Raw genomic sequence first — 18,964 nt, forward strand, 5'->3', positions numbered from 1 at the left:
TAAATTCAGTATTATAAACATTTGTTCACATTTCTAGTTTATGGAGATTTATTAACAATATAAAATGTTTTTTAGTTATTTTTATATGCAGAAACAAATACACCTTACTATATACTTGGGGGGGACTATAGGTTGTACCATATTTCCCTGAGATAATTTTTATATTTTGGAGCGTTCATTTAAACATAAACTGGAAGGTATTCAAGAAAATTATTTTAAATATAAGGAATTCATGTTATAGTTTCTAATGCCGTTTGGGCTAAAAAAAATTCTATACCCGTGTTAATTCTTCCATCGGAAAATGTTAGGTTTGAAATATTCAAAGTGAAGTTATTCTGTATATTCAGAAAATAAGTATATTTTGCAAAATGACATTATTTTAAGGTAAAGTTCATGTTAATTAGTGTTTTAAATTACAATTTTTTGTTGTTGTAAATTTAAAAAACAAAATTAAGGTTGAAATTTGAATGCACTTGGACGTAAGCAAAAAATCTGACAAAGTGACTACAAAATGACACAGATAAGATTGAAACTTCAGCCTTCAAAATAAATAATCAGATAAACTGAACATCCACTGAACAGCATGAAGTTACTTAATAGTTTATATACTGCATTAACCGAGAAATGTTAAAAAAAATTAATATAAGTACACCAATATTTTCTTTAAAACATTTCCTCTTCTTAGACATTGCCTGTTATTAGGTAGGTTTTTGTATTATTCACCAGTAAAATTTCTCTGGCTATTAGCTATTTCTTCATTGCTTGTCTTCCAGTCAAATATTTTTTTTCTCCAACAAATATATCCTTTAAATTCTAAGGATTATAAATGAATATTAAAGTTGAAATTCACATAAGATATAGCAATAACTTAAAGGCAAGGAAGGAAGTCATATTCAGTTTAATGTAAGAATGATATAACAGTTTGGATTAGAATATTTATATTTACAAGTACAATGTATGTCCTTGGTTCTCCTTTGTCCTAGATGGTGGGATGATATACAACTGACCAGCTTTATATGTAAACATCACTTCATGCTTGCAAAAATTGTTTCAGATTTTTTTTTCTATATGTAAAGATTAGAAATAAATGTTAAACTTTTGCAACACTACAGCTCAGATATTTAATAGTCCTCTAAAATCTGCATTAGTTTTGCAATATGATTACATATCCACATTTCAGTTCCACGTAATTATAATTAAATCACCAAATTCAGTTGAATACAATATGATTATTTTACCACATATCTGACCACAAGTTTCCACAATGTGATTATTTGACCACATATCATTATAGTACATGGTTGTGACACTCATTCGTTGGTTGTGAACTTTGTACATGAAACAACATGTTATTGATACTAGCAGTAATACTAAATAAAAATATAATATATCAATTCTTCTTTATTAATGTTTTGATACGACTGCCAAGAATATCATATCTGCACTCCAAAAGTGCAAATATATCTTATCTGTCTGTCCGACCCTCCATCCAACAAATATTGTCATTGCTACTTTCTCAGAATCTGTTATACAGAATTAATTCATATTAAAATCAGAAGCTCAACAGTGATAAGTGTAGTGTGTGATCACTTTTTGGATTTTCCTGTTATCTATTCTCCAAACCTCTCAACAGAAATTAGTGATGAGTTGTTATGTGTGTTCCCAGATCTGTCATCAACCTACTTCTTTGTTCCAATAATTTAAATGTCCAGGCGGGTGTATGTGTTTATGCTTGGTATGGCCATAAATTTGCATTCTTTTTGCATACCTGTCAACCTGTGACGATGAAAATGCAGGTCATCACCTGCATTGAAGAATCAAATCTCAGGTCATAACGCGCACGAACTTTTTCGAGCTGAATTTTAGTATTTATTGTACATTTTCTTATAATGTATATCAAAGATACCAAAACATCAATGCATGTAAATAACTTGGTTAAGTCAATTTAAATCCTATTAATTATTATTTCATTGCACTTTTAAAGATTTTTATAAATTTGTGTAACAGTCTTATGTTCTTTTCTTTTTGTGATAATCAAATACTAGAATTTAGTTTTTAGTTTTCAAATGTAATTTTAAAATGTTTGAGTCTACTGGCAATGTAGCCTTAAAACATTACATCATCAAATTGAGAAGGAAATTATACTATGATAAAATATAGTAATACAGTTAAAGGAAGTATAAATGTAAAAAATAATTTTCAACTTTTTTTAAAAAATTGTATAAAGGTATAAAAATAATGAAAAGTTATGTTTAATATGTATTTGAATTTTATATTTTTATGATTTAATCTTTTTCACCCATAAAACGTAAATATAAGGAATAATTTTGAATGGTGACAAATAAGGGGAAGTAACTCTTAGTTGAAATATGTTTGTAAAACAACAGGGCAATTTATTTACGACTTAAGGTGGCAGAAACCAGATATTTTACAATAAATCTTTAGAATTTCATGGATTTATGATTTTATTTTCTTGAAAATTCATTCAAGCTTATATACAAATAAAATGTATGTATATGTGTGCGTGCTTATGTAAATATATAGAAAACCTTTAAATTTGGGTGTCTGTCCAGCATGGAGATTTAAAAATTTATAAATGCATTACAAATAAGGCAAAAAATGTGATGATCTGATACCAATCTAATCCTCACCTGCAGAATCCTGCTAAAAGCCGACAAGAATTTTAGCCAAAATTCAAGAGAGAAAGGATATTCAGTGAATTAGAGCCTTGTCCGAACCTATCCTTACCATCAAAATCTCAAGATATTTTTGTTTACATAAAACTGAATTTTTTCCCCACTTTGATTGGATGCCGTCAAGTGAGGAGACCACAATTTTGACATCTGATTGGACCTATATGTGAAGGAAATCCCCAACCTGTGTATGCAACTACTTACTTGTGTAGTACAGTAGCCTAGAATTTACATTCATTTATTTTTCAGTCCACATGATGCAGTTATATATCTCAATACTTAACTATAACAAAATTTCTGCGTGGGACACATGTTCTGGTACACCAAAACTGGTACCTGCCACCTAAAGCTAAGGTAATTGGTGTTAATTAATAGTGTGTTTGACACCAAAGCTGTCAAGTGAAGCCATGCACTTAATGGGTCACTTAATTTGACAGTTTACATAGCTAGATGAACTTCCTGTTCATGGATGAATTACGAATTTGACGGTATTTCAAAGGAATATTACTTATGAAATCAATCTCAAGGCTAAGAAATACGGGTGAAATCGGGTCATTTTCGGAATTCCCGGGTTATTTCAATGACCCGGCCGCAGTTCTGGGTGATTCCTCAGAATTGTGAAAATCTCGGGTCACACCCGCAGAATACGGGTCAGTTGACAGGTATGTTTTTGTTTTAAGTGTTTCTTGCAAGTCCCTAACAAATTTCCTATAATATGAGATAAATTTCTGTGTTCACTAACCTTCTTTAACGTCAGAAATTATTTGATGGCACTAACTTTGTCTTAGTCAGAAGAGATCACTTGTTCATTTACACATTGTCCCAAGAAAGTTACTTCTCTGTTTGCAAAGAAGCACTTGTTTGCCTTGAGCTTTAAAAAGAAAATGACAAAATTACCGAACTCCGAGGAAAATTCAGAACAGAAAATCCACAAATCAAATAGCGTAATTAAAATATCAAACAAATCGAACGAATGGTTAACAACTGTCTTCTTCCTTACTTGGTACAGAAATTTTCTGATGTAGAAAATGGTGGATTAAACCTGGTTTTATAGCTAGTTGAACCTCTCACTTGTATGATAGTAGCATAAAAATTCTTTTATACTGACAACAATGTGTGAACAAAACAAACAGACAAAAATAATAGGTACAATTGTCAAAATTAGGGATACAGCAGTCCAATATCCTGTTTTAATCTTATAATCACTATAAAAACCAACACATATGTCACAAAGAAAAACAAAAAGACATAGAAAAATACATTAACACAAACGAAAGACAAAAATACCAAAAAAAACCATTAGGATAGCACAATAATACAATAACCTAACCTTCATGACCATCGAGTATTAAATTTGAATTTAATACAGAATATTTATTAATAAGATCTTGGTATGTTCCGATGAACTTTTTAGCTCACATGGCCTGAGCTTATGCCATCACTTGGCGTCCGTCGTCGTCCGTCGTCTGTCATCGTCTGTCGTCGTCTGTCGTCGTAAACTATTTCAAGAATCTTCTCCTCTGAAACTACTAGGCCAAATACTTCCAAACTTTAACTGAATGTTTCTTAGGGTATATAGTTTATAAATTGTATCCGAAGTTTTGATCTATCAACAAACATGGTCGCCATTGCTAAAAATAGAACATAGGGGTCAAATGCAGTTTTTGGCTTATAACTCAAAAACCGAAGCATTTAGAGCAAATCTGACATGGGGGTAAAATTGATTATCAGGTCATGATCTATCTGCCCTGAAATTTTCAGATGAATCGGACAACCCGTTGTTGGGTTGCTGCCCCTGAATTGGAAATTTTGTTTTTGGTTATTATCATGAATATAATTATAGGTAGAGATAAACTGTAAACAGCAAAAATGTTCAGCAAAGTCAGACCTCAAAATAAGTCAACACGACTGAAATGGTCAGTTGACCCCTTTAGGAGTTATTGCCCTTTATAGTTAATTTTTAACAATTTTTCATAAATCTTAGTTATCTTTTACAAAAATCTTCTCCTCTGAAACTACTGGGCCAAATTGAACTAAACTTGGCCACAACCATCATTGGGGTATCTAGTTTGAAAATTGTGTCCAGTGACCTGGCCAACCAACCAAAATGGCCGCATAAAAATAGAACATAGGGGTAAAATGCAGTTTTTGGCTTATAAATCAAAAACCAAAGCATTTAGAGCAAATCTGACTGGGTTAAATTGTTTATCAGGTCAAGATCTATCTTCCCTGACATTTTCAGATGAATTGGACAACCCATTGGTGGGTTGCTGCCCCTGAATTGGTAATTTTAAGGAAATTTTGCTGTTTTGGTTATTATCTTGAATATTATTATAGATAGAGATAAACTGGAAACAGCAATAATGTTCAGCAAAGTTAGATTTACAAATAAGTCAACATGACCGAAATGGTCAGTTGACCCCTTTAGGAGTTATTGCCATTTATAGTCAATTTAAAAAAAGGAAATGTGAGCTTTTTCTCATCATTTGGCGTCCGTCGTCGTCGTCTGTCGTCGTTAACAATTTTTCAAACATCTTCTCCTCTGATACAACTGAATGGATTTGGATGAAACTTAGCATGATTGTAGATTATCCTGCACACAGTTGTGCTTCGATTTTTGATCCGTCAAAAAACATGGCCGCCGTTACTTAAAATAGAACATAGGGGTCAAATGCAGTTTTTGGCTTATATCTTAAAAACTAAAGCATTTAAAGCAAATCTGACATGGCATAAAAATGTTCATTAGGTTAAGATCTATCAGCCCTGAAATTTTCAGATGAATCAAACAACCCATTGTTGGGTTGCTGCCACTTAATTGGTAATTTTAAGGAAATTTTGCAGTTTTTGGTCATTATCTTGAATATTATTGTAGATAAAGATAAACTGTAAACAGCAAAAATGATCAGCAAAGTAAGATCTACAAATAAGTTAATATGACCAAAATTGTCAATTGACCCCTTAAGGGGTTATTGTCCTTTAATGACAATTTTTCACAATTTGTTCATCATATTTGCTAACTTTAAAAAATCTTCTCCTCTGAAACTACTCAACCAAATTCAACCAAACTTCATTTGAATGATCAGTAGGGTGTATAAAATAAAGTTTGTGTTTTATTTTCTATTTCGTCAAAAAACATGGCCAAAGGCATTGTTTACCAGGTGAGCGATTCGGGCTCTTGAAAGCCTCTTGTTTTTTTAGAAAAAGGAAAAGACATTCTTTGATATAACCCTGGTTCATCAACTTTCTGCTTAGACACTGGTGACGTTTTACAACGTCTGAGTATCAGCTGCAAACTCTTGAATAGCAAATGAGTTGGTGGAATGTATATTTATACAGTTGAGGTTGGTATATTGCTACTAAGGTTGGGAAATTGATAATTTCAAAAATAAAACTGTCTGGTATGTTAAAGATTCTGGGCCCTTATGCATAACGCTACTTAAAATTGAGATTTGTTTCGAACGGACGGAGTTTTCTACATGTCCTACGACAAATTAGTTATACGATTTGATATCTTAAGTTAAGCAGTGATATGCATGCGGGCTCTAGTATTCGGATAGCCGCTTATGTCAATGTCGAGGTATAAGTCTAAAAATGAGAGATATGAAGCTGTGCCTGTTGTTTCTATCATTTCTAGTTTAGGACAATATACCAATCAGTAAAGTTGGGATTGTCAATTGAAAGAACATCATCAATATATCTGAATGTGAAATTAAATGATCCGTCTTCTACGATCTTCTTGTTTTTGACAAGTGTCTGAAGGACACCGACAATCTAATAAAGACACTTTCTTATCACTAGTTGTTCAAGAGAAAAAAATATGCTTTCGTCGATATAAATGAGGGTAGGATGATCAAGAAAGGAATGTATCCATGAGCCGGTGAAATATAAGGAGCATTGTTACAAAATCAAAACCACATAATATTGAATGCATAATAAAATTAAGAATGGAAATGGGAAATGTGTCAAAGAGACAACAACCCGACCATAGAAAAAACAACAACAAAAGGTCACCAACAGTTCTTCAATGTAGCGAGAAATTCCCTCAACCGGAGGCGTCCTTCGGCTGGCCCCTAAACAAATATATACTAGTTCAGTGATAATGAACGCCATACTAATTTCAAAATTGTACACAAGGAACTAAAATTAAAATAATACAAGACTAACAAAGGCCAGAGGCTCCTGACTTGGGGCAGGCGCAAAAATGCGACGGGGTTAAGCATGTTTATGAGATCTCAACCCTCCCCCTATACCTCTAGCCAATGTAGAAAAGTAATCTCATAACAATACGCACATAACAATTCAGTTCAAGAGAAGTCCGAGTCTGATGTCAAAAGATGTAACCAAAGAAAATAAACAAAATGACAATAATACATAAATAACAGACTACTAGCAGTTAACTGACATGCCAGCTCCAGACTTCAATTAAACTGATTGAACGATTATGATTTCATCATATGAATATCAGGCACAAACTTTCCGGTTAAGGGGTTAAGTATCATAATGACCACCGAAAAAGTTGTTATTCTTTGTCAGCTTCAATGAAAGAGGGACGAAAGATACCAAAGGGACAGTCAAACTCATAAATCGAAAATAAACTGACAACGCCATGGTTAAAATGAAAAAGACAAACAGACAAACAATAGTACACATGACACAACATAGAAAACTAAAGAATAAACAACACGAACCCCACCAAAAACTAGGGGTGATCTCAGGTGCTCCGGACGGATAAGGAGATCCTGCTCCACATGTGGCACCCGCCATGTTTGTGATAACAAATCCGGTAAATAGTATAGTTCGGTAGGTCACATTCATGAAAGGGAAGGGGATTGCAGTTACGACGTAGGGAACATATCCGATATCATTTGTGAAACGGTTATTCCATAACGGTCAACCAACTCGTGATGGCGTCCGTAAAATTTACGAAGGATGTTTTCAACTTCACCATTTGGAATTCTTGGTTTAATAGCTTCCTTGTGAGCAGCAACCCTCTATCAAGAAAATCATGATAGGAAATGCTAGCACGGGAATATCGTATCAATTGGGAGATATATACCCCGTATGCAGGTGCTGCTAGAATGTGGCTTCTCAGAAATGGAAAGTTCACAATTGGAAAGCTGAAATCATCTCTTTTGTCAATTTCTAGATGTAAGTCAAGATATGAGGCCGACTTAACTGTATCTGTAGTATCCTTTATCTCCAGGTCGATGGGATAGATGTGTTCCACATAGTCATCAAATTTTGAATTATTTAGTGAAAGAACATCATCTATATAGCGGAAAGTAGAGTTAAAGGATATCGCTAACTTCTTATTTTTTTCCTAAGAAGTTCCTGCATGAAGTCAGCCTCATAATAATAAAGAAACAAGTCGGCAAGTAGAGGGGCACAATTTGTTCCTATTGGAATGCAGACAGTCTGTTGAAAAACACGTCCTCCGAACGTAACAAATATGTTGTCAATCAAGAAATCAAGCATCTTGATAATATCAGTTTCTGAGAATTTTTTGTTTGAATCAGAGTGATCCTTTACAAATAAGGATTTATCCCTCCCCAAGACAAGATACTTGTATCTTCGTTGGCCATTCTTTTTTATGAAGCAAAGTAATACCAACTCTTTCAATTTGTCTTTTAGTTTGTAATGTGGAATACTTGTGTAAAGAGTAGAAAAGTCAAATGTTTTAATACTATTACAAGATGAAAGAGAGTTAGATTGTATGTGCTCTAAAAGAATTTTGGAATTTTTAAGTATCCACATCTGATTCACGCCACCTCTAGAATAGGCAGTTTCACAATAACTTTGAAGCCCGTCTTTGATTGCTGATAAAATAGATGTTGATAATTTAGAAAGAGGTTTTGTGGAGCACTTGAAAGACCCAGCAATATACTGTTGTTTGTAAGGACACTTATGTAGTTTAGGTATCCAAAACAGTGATGGAAGATCCAGTTCTTCATCTTTGGTTGAAATTCCAAAGGAACATAGAACAGACCTATGATTATCCAGGATTTCCTCTTTGGTAAGTGTCGTGAGGGTATATGTTGAGTTTCCAAGTGAATTGTCAATACCTAATTCGTTTATCAAGCAGTTAATGTAATGAGTTTTACACACAAATAAGATGTTGTTTGGGGCTTTATCTGCGGGGACAATAACATATTTGTCATGGAGGTAGGATAAATGTTTTGCAACATTTGGGTCTTTAAAGATTGACGTAGCATGGGCATTGATAGACCCATTCAGTTTCTTAATTCTGATTTGTATCAACGACCTCACTGCCTTAATCCATTCGGAAAGATTGTCTACGTCTTCCTTCTCGCGCTTAGGCCATTGCCTGGCATACTCCTCGACTGAATCCATCAAAATTTTAAAGTTGTATTTCCAATTGAAAAGTACTCAATTGCGACATTGACATATATCTAAATTTCTAATATATTTTGACTTATTTAGAGCGTCTAATGTTTCGTCTTATCGAGGGATTGGATAAACGTCCCTTTTCATAACTTCATTTATCCGTCCACAATCGATACACATCCTAAAAAATTTAATATATAAAAAAAAGAAGATGTGGTATGATTGTCAATGAGACAACTATCCACAAAAGACCAAAATGACACAGACATTAACAACTATAGGTCACCATAGGGTCTTCAACAATGAGCAAAGCCCATACCGCATAGTCAGCTATAAATAGTTTATAATGTGCCTACCGTCCGTTGTACTCAAATTTATGTTAATTTCTCTCCTCCCAGTCCCATTCGATTACTTCCATCGATGAAATATAATTTTACGATTTCTAAATTTACCGTTTCCATTTCATTTTCGTTGTTAATACTTTCCTGATCTTCCAGAATGTCACTGCTGGTCGAACATAGCACCTTTGCTTTTTTTTTATTTAATAAAGACATGTACTATTGCATTCCTCTGTTATTTGTTGAACGGAAAGTATCCGAGAATGTTCATGGATTTGATAACATTGCAAATCTATTGATGTTTGGGTTTAAGGCAATTTAGAAATTGTTCAGGTCACTCTGAACGTCTGAATATGCATGTATTACTATTTTATCATGTTTCTGGTACAAAATCCTCAATGTTTTGTTCTTTGCGCTTGTATGCTCGTAGAATTCCTCTATGCAGTCTCGTATATATCCAGATAAAGGGGAAGTTTTCATTTCTGTCCTCCATTTATTTTCGGTTGCAACACTTTCAGAGCTGAACCAATTACCTATCTTCGTTGTTATTTTTTTTAAGGAAACGTAAAAAAGGACACAGGGAACATTATTTGATTAGAATATGAAACTAAAATTTAAACGAAATCGTTATTAAAATTAAGGGAATTTCTATCATTAACTCAAATTTGGCTCTTTTATTCCTTAAAAAACATTGATTACCCTTCTAAAGATCTGAAGCAAATGCTACTGTCTGCAATGATGTGATATTAAGTTTTTTTTGTCCACACCATACCTAAAACATATCTTGACGTTATTCAAACTACTGCATAATCCATTTCTGTCTGTGTTAGATACTTTGAATTTTATATCAATTACACTTTGAACTGTTAATATGAAGTACCTGTTTATAATACTACTGGCTAGCTGTTGCTATATTGTTAGATGTAGCATACCAATTTACCACGAGTGCGGTGAGTTAACTTTGATTTTGAATAGAACCATTGTAACATGTTGACTAGCTATAAACTTTTACGGACAGTACCGCGAGTTAGTTGGCCGTTAGGGAAACCCATTTCACTGATGATAGCGGATATGTTCCTGATGTCGTAGATACAATTCTTCCCACATTTTTCGAATGTAACCTTTCGAATAAGACGTATTACAGGGTTTGTACTAACATAACCAACACGACGGAAGCCACACGTGGAGCTGGATTTGCTTACTCTTCTAGAACACATGCGATCACCCCAGTTTTTTTTTCGGGATTCGTGTTACTCATTCGTTAGTTTCCTATGTTGTGCATTGTTAGTCTTGGTCCTTTTCGTTTAATTTCAGCAATGGCTTTGTCAGTTTATTTCCGACTATTGAGTTGGAATGTCTCTTTGGTATCTTTGGTCTCTCTTCTCTCTTTTAAGACAGCCTGGTGTTTTGTTTCAAATTATTATGTTCAAAGATTGGTACTCATATAGACTCACAAGACTGTTTTTCTTCTTCAAATAATGTCATTGATGTAAACACTTAGGATAATTTTCTGGCAGTTTCTTTGAATAAGTGAATATTCCGATTACTGCCATGGACATACACATAGAAAACCAATGACAAACTCGAAGCTTGTCAAGATTATCAATATTTCGCAATGACATTATCTATCATATCTTTTAAACAGTTTCAAGTTCAACTCATAGTAAAACTGGAGTATTATAATCGATTGATATAGGTTGTGCTGGACTCGATGTGCACAATAATTGTAGGCTACAGCGTGGAACAAATGTCTGAATATCAACAAATTTTACTTCAAGTGAGTATTTAATAAATGAAAATGCAGGTCATTTTTCAAAAACCAACAATAAAGCTATCGTTGTGGAAGTTCAATTGTAGACGGTTTGCTTTATTCTTTAAATTGTAAACAAGAAGTAAAGAAAAATAACTTATCCATTCTCAAAAAGTATTACTCTTTTATATGCCGGTCATGCACATTAAATTTTTTTGAGCGAAAGCAAAAGCAGAACTTCACATCAGAATAATTATTTTAAAAATGTAAGAAGATATTTAAACAAGAAGTAACAGATGAAGTTTAGATAATCGTTTTAAGGCGAAGTGTACGTAATTAAACTACACAATGGATTTTTTTCAAATTTTACATGTAGATTCTGCTTGTAAAAATAAATCGGAAAATAAAATAAAAATAGGGGGTAACCGTTTTCGTTTTTGAGATACGAGCTGTTGAAGTTAACAGCATCATACACCAAAATTACAAAGGATATATAGGGAAAATCGTGAAATTCGGCAGGAATTGTTACATTTCCAAGATTTTCTATTATATTAGACAATCGATTTTTTTTAAAATTTATGAGACGATTCTAAAATGTCTGAGGAATCGATTGGTGCAAAGAAAGTCCTTAGCAACCGTGCTAATTTTCAAGCTATACCCTGTTAAAGTTGAATCTTGAGTGTAAACAAAACCAAAACCAACGACAACGTTATTGACGTCGCCGCAACAGTTACGACGCTTCATATAGTTCTATACTTGTATGAAATATATACCGTTTTGTTGGAGTTCGTGTTGCTCGGTCTTTAGTTCTTTATGTTACGTTTTGTGTACTATTGTATTGTATTTGTCTTTTATATTCGGGTGCGTGCGGCGATCGCCAAGCTAGAAAACGGTTGACATTTTCTTCATTATGAACTAGAACTACTTTCGACCTTAGTGCCTTATTTCTGTTAAAATCTAAACACTGCGACGTTTTTTCAAAATCTTTGTTCCCATAAAACTTCATTTCATCAAGGTCTCTTCTCAGAATATCAGCCATCTGTCTGGCACAGGATAACAAATCAATATTTAAGTAAATTTAAGTTGTGTGGTAATTCTTAGTACATTTGGGTAAATTAATCTTATCTTTGTGCCGCATAAGCATCTCTATAATTCAACACATCCCTGAGCCAAGACATTATATATTTTATGCATTGCATGCGCTTCTTTTTATCACAATCCAGACCGGCTAGTAACCGTTTTATAACTTTACACGTCTGAAGACGAATATTTGCGTGAAACATTTTTGTATGAATATTATTTCTGGAAATCAATCTGAAATCTACAACAGTCCTTTCCCGAAAATCGGGCTGGACCTTTACTTTTATGTGCATTCGGGATTTACACAAATTGTAACCCGAATAATTCAGTCGTATTATTCACCTAATGTACGAATGCTACATTTCTCGTGTGGGAGAAAATCGGACATGAAAAGGGCTTGACTTATTCGAGTTACTCAAATTGAAACTCGGGAATATATTTCTAGCTGTTCGGAATTCGCGGAAACAAATGATTGTATTTCGGCATTACGGTATTGAATCAATATGAGAGATACCATTTTTTTCTTTTAACAAATTCGAATACCAGTCAGTTTATAGGACTTTAGTTTGAAATAGGGGCGGTAATCCATTCATTTTATCCAATCAATTTGGGGCGGGTCAACATTGATTGTCAAAAAGCCTTGAAATATGCGATAAAAAACGTTGAATGTAAATTATATGAACTCCAAAGTCTCATAGTATGAGACTAGTAAACCACAGGCTTCTCAATTCTTGTATGATCATGAACTAGGTGAAAACCTAGAGCTGACCGAGTGCGAGATCCTCATGGATAATCATCGAGGTCGTTAAGCACCCCTTGCAGTAAACTTGGGTTAAATTTAAAAAAAAAATCGAAATGTAATAGCCTGAACACATTTCACCTCTCATTCCACTAATAATTAAATTGCAGTTACAAGTATCACAAAACTTCCCTGACCTCTTTTCTTTAACCATAATAGAGGGAGGAAGGACGGAGGGATCCGGATCCCGAAATCCCGGGCTTAAAAACACGACATCCCGATGTCCTCAATTTAAAAAAAAATAAATCCCGACTACCCGAAATTCGGAAATAGAATTCCCGGATCCCGAAAGGGTCAATCCCGAAATCCCGAGCTTAAAAACACCCGATCCCGGAGTTCCGATAAAGGTCCTACCCCCCACCCCCCCTCCCCCGTAATTCTATATTCTATTCATTCATAATCTTGAATTGAGACTTGATACTTCAAAATTACATTCTCTAATTTTGAATGATACACACAGGCACAATAAAAGAAAACAGATTTCGCTATATATCTCTTCGAAATTGGAATTTGTGAAAGAAGAAATGACATGTTATATGTTATCTTACATGTGTACTTTCAATTTCACTATGGTTCTAAATTTAGATTTAGTTTTCCCATAAATTGCGGACGGAATAGAAGACACCTGTTTATTTCCTGCACATGTAGAAAAAGTTGAAAACTGGGAGTTGAATGACATAATTTTTACTTATTTTAAGATAAATGTTAGAGTGAGACAAATTTTAAGTTACTGAATAATTTTTGGGGCCTAATTTGTTTATTTTTTGTTTATTTTCCCGCTTTGTTCTTCCGATCTGTAAGTGTTGCACTAGTGGTCAAATTATTCTCTTGGTATCGTCTGATTTCTTATATGAATATAAATCATGTCGTTAAATTTTCAATTGCACAAAATACGAACATTTCAACGTCTTTTTAATTAAACAATTAAATTCACACGTCTTTCATTAATTATTTGTAACCTATTATAAAACTTTACGTTGAGTACTGTGTTTTTCGTTCAAGACTACGGCTTTTTAAAACGATATTGTTGGGTCAATTCAGGTTTCATTTTAATTAATTTGATATCAATAGAAGAAAAATTGTTACATGTTTATTTGTTTATAATTTTGTTGTGAGGCTTTTTTTCTTTCTGTTGATATCATAAACACGAAATGCCTTCTCCTACGTGTCTAAAAAAAAAATGTTTTAAGTCAGGCTGCACACAGAACAACGTACAGAATGCTGTGATTTCTAATTGAAGTTATTTAGATAATTTCTATGAGGTTTAAGACAGCATAGGAGTGCTTGTTGGATTCATTATAGACCGCAGAAAGTAGTTTCTCTTTCGTGTGTCCTTTCTTGGAGTAAGGGAGATAACTTGCGTAACTAACGACGAACGTCTTTAATCCCGTATTCCGCTAGAGGCGTGCAATTACGTACACTTCGCCTTAATAAATTTTTGATGAGTTTGTACCAGGAAATAGAAACTTAGTTCTTCGAATCAGTTGATTATATTTTATCTGTGTATAATCAAACAAAAAAGCTTAAAGTGATTTTGTCTGTAAAAATGGCTAATGATATCGAAATTGAAAAAAAAGATGCCCAATAGCGTACTTTCAATTGCATAATAATTTAACGTACAATAACATGTTTGGATCAAACAATGCTTTTCTACACTTTTAACTCATATTTACGTCTTTGACATGACTTTCATTATCCCCCCTTGAATATTCAAATTGTTATAACCTATGACATAGAGAATCAAATTATCAAACCGACTACAAAAATGATATTGAGTACCGTATAAAAAAACCAGCCTCTTATGATGGTTTATTAAAGTCACTTGTATTTTCTTTCCAGATGTTAATACAAACAAAGTAACAACAGTTGTTCATGGTATACTTAATGGTGTCGCCGAAGTTTTTCTTCATCTTCTTAGCAAAGATGGAGAGGAGGGTATTCGTTTTAACGGAGTTACAGAGAACGCTTGCATTAGCAATGTTAAAGACCGGGGTTAGGGTATAAAAGGGAGACAATTCATGAAAATATGATTTTATTCAAATATTGGGCAGGGTTAAGAATTGAGAAGCATTTTTCAAAATTAATTCAAAAATTGCTATCTTCTTTACTTTTAAACTTGTACAGTTGTCAGAACATAAATAATGGTCAGTTAAGACCAAAAAGTGAGAAAATAAAATAACTCACAATAAAGATATTTTAAATAAAAATCCTGAAGCACAGCTATTTTTCAAATTCAAATTCCTGTGATTGACAAGTAGGAGGAGATATCCATGACAACAACTTTCTGTTTATGTTTACAACGGAAGTAGCATGCTACATGTGGCTTTATTATCTATAATCTAATGCATGCATTTGTGAAATGAAAATCTACTTACTAATTGCAGGGAATCATTCAATTATAAAATCCTTTCAAAGCTTCAGAATATAGATAGTCTTTTAATCTGTTGTGCCAACTAATGTTTAAAAAAAATGTTATATCCCAAACAAATGTCACTTTTATAAATTAATGTAACTATTCCCAGAGGTGGCCCATATAAGAAATATTTTCAGGATTTGGATGCCACCCTCTTACTAATTTTAGGACACAATTAGGCATAATATCTCTTTTATGCCATGTGTAATTTCTAAATTTAGGGTCTCTTTCAAGAGCAGCTTGTTTTCGTAATAAATATCTGTCATCCTTCCAAGCTTCACGGTGAAACATCATTGTCCAGAAATATTTGTAGTTTTCTTTTCGCAAACTATGATTTCTTTGATGTCTCCCTTGAGGTTCACTTTCCCACCACATTTGTCTGTTGTTTTCACTAGTAATACAAGGTTTGCAAAAACAAAAGGGGCATTCCTCACATTCTTGGTCTTGTTCTTTGCGGAATTGGTTTTCCTCAATTCCAGCTTCTATCTCCTCCTGTTCATTGTCACTAGTTTGTGTGGACATAGTTGCAACTTGTGCTATCTCATTATTACTATCTACTAACTTACATCCCAATTGTAATATCCAAATAAACTGTAAATAGTTTCCTTTTGTTCTTCAGTGACAAGAAGTGCTATTTTCTCCATTTTGTCAAGTCTATATTTTATATCTGATTTACACGACTTTCTTTTATCAAACTGTAGCAATAAAACAACAATATTTTCCCCTCCAAATCTTAGCATCAAATACCTTGGATATCATATTCCCAGTGTTTTACACACCTCATATTATAATAAGGTACCTACAGGAGAGATTGCATTCATATTTTATGTTTTACACGAGAAGATTTTACATACGGGATAAAAACTGACATAATGATTATTTTTAAAACATATCAAACATGCTTTTGTACATCATTGTGTCTGTAATGCTTTGAAAATTAAGTCCAGTACTCCTTTAGAGTCCCCTTTCAAATTAAGGGAGGCTATCAATAAGGACAGTGCATGTTTCATAATTTGTTTAATTCTTACTGTCCCCACTCCCTATAATTCCATATTTAAAAATGTCAATTGCTATAATGTAATTGTTAAATTGTTATATCCATAATATTATTACTTAGGATTTGTAGATAAAAATATAAATAAAACAAACCCCTGCCATGGTCCAAAATGTCCTAGACTGGGTCAAATTTTACGACTGTTTACATATAGATCATGTAGATAATCTTCTAGATGTATAATATTATTTGCATCAGTTACTTTTAGTATTCTGGTATTATTCACTTGCTATTGAAAATGGAAAAAGAAACAAAACGACCACCTTGCTTCAAAATTTCTGTTCCTGGAGATGACAGTAAAAAGCAATTAGTACTTTCAAAGTTACAAAAAGTTCGGACTATACTTGTACAGCAACTGAATCACCCTGTAAATAATGCTGACATCTTAGAGAAGGTCTTAGACTATTTTCTTCTTGACCATAATGAACAGTCCTCAAAGTCTGATATGACAACATTAGATTTAAATACCTACATCCAGGTGCAGAAAAAAGATGTCGATCAAAAATTATTCCTAACGGCAGAAACATCACTACAGAAAATCATCAAAGTTGTAGAAAACCACTCTTCCATTTGCAATGGACATTTCAGTATAAAGAAGTTGACACCAAAAGGACATGTAGCTGCAGTGCGTTTTAATTGTGACACTGATAAACACCATTCCATGTTATGGTCATCGTCTCCTTATTTACCTAACGGTGAATACCTTGCAAACTTGAGGACATTTCACGGATATATTTGTAGCGGAATGTTACCAGTGCACTACAACAGATTTGCTAATGCTGCTAAAATAGGACATATCAACAAACAAAAACAGCAATACATGTTTCAAAGATACAAAAATCATATTGAACAGCAATACAATGAAAGTATTGAGTCAGCAGTACTAGAAGAAATTGGAATGTACGATGAATTGACAGGAATAAACATAATAACAGATGCTCGACATGGCTGGCGTAAAAATGCAAAAGACAGCAGTGTTGTTGCCATAGGAGAAAAAATCCACAAAGTTCTTAAATGTGAACATGTTACAAAATCTGATGATTCTGTATCACAGCGCCATGAAAAAGTGGGAACACAACGAATCTACCATTACTTGGAAGAGCAAGACGTTCAAGTTAATGTACATTCTCATGACCGAAATTTGAGTATTAACAAGCTGGTAAAAGACACAGGAATTATTACAAATCAGAACGATCCATGGCATGCCATCAAAAAGGTTAAAGTTGCAATGAAAAGAGTATCTGCGGGACCAAAATATTTAAAAGAAAAGTCCTGGTCTGCTCAACTAGAGGACAAGGTGGAATCAGTAGCCACACATTTTCATTGGGCTGTTAGAAACTGTGAAGAAAATCCAAAGGAATTAAAGGATGTATTACTAAATATTGTGGAACATTATAAGAACAACCACCAGAAGTGTCATCCTGATTCACGATGTAAGCGTGATACAAATTACGAACCTAAGCGGATAATTATTTCAATACCAATTGCTGAAAAACTTCTCCTAGGTGTTATTCGGAAATCTACAATTTACACCCACCCTGAGGATTATGTGTTAGCCAAAGATACATGTTATGTTGAGAGCTTTAACAATACTATGAACATGTTCCAAGATAAAAGAATTGCTTTTAGTAATGACAATTACCAAGCTAGAAGTCAGTTGGCAGTTTGTCATTGGAATGAAAATGTTGATCGCGATTTCACATCGATCTGGAACCCAAACCGTAGAAATGCCCCAAGAAGTAACATTGGCAAAAAGAACTATCAGCCTCCAACTTATAATTACAGACAAAGTATTTGGGCTAGGCAAATAAATTCATTTTATTAGAGAAAAAATAGAGAGAAATTAATATTCATTCATCATCTTTATTATTATGAAGTAAATATTTTTATTTAAATATCAATTCATGGGATGCAACTTTATATTTTTGTCTCATTTATAAAACATTTAATATTTCTTATTGGATAACAGTGACATTGTGTTTCTATCTTGTATATATACATTAATTGGATTTTCATGAGATAAAATCTGTGTGTAAGTTTTATAGTTTTTTCATATTTTCTCTTATCACAGCATGCAGTCAGTAACATGTGCTTCTATTTACACAACAAGCAAATTCACTAAAAATAATCTGTTTCTTATCTTAGCACAGCCCATATCCAAATAGGCTTAATTGCTGTAGGGGTGTAAAATTTTCTAGGTCATCCCCGGTCTTTAACCATTGTAATATTACCAAAGGGGAGATAATTCAATATACTAATACACTGCCTGTCGACATCCATTATCCGCTGGTATGTTTGAGTATAGTTAATAGTGAGGCTGGTTTCATTATGAATTATCAATTGAAAGTTAGAAAGATCCAATACAAAATAAAAAAAGCAAAACAAAACAAAAACTATATTGTAAAGAGATGACAAAGGAGGGAATCACTGGACCAATGGTGAGGCAATACCACAATGTTGGACACTGAGACAACATCATAGCCAAAAGAGAG

This window comes from Mytilus galloprovincialis, chromosome 10, assembly GCF_965363235.1.
Source record: "Mytilus galloprovincialis chromosome 10, xbMytGall1.hap1.1, whole genome shotgun sequence".
Lineage (NCBI taxonomy): Eukaryota > Metazoa > Mollusca > Bivalvia > Mytilida > Mytilidae > Mytilus > Mytilus galloprovincialis.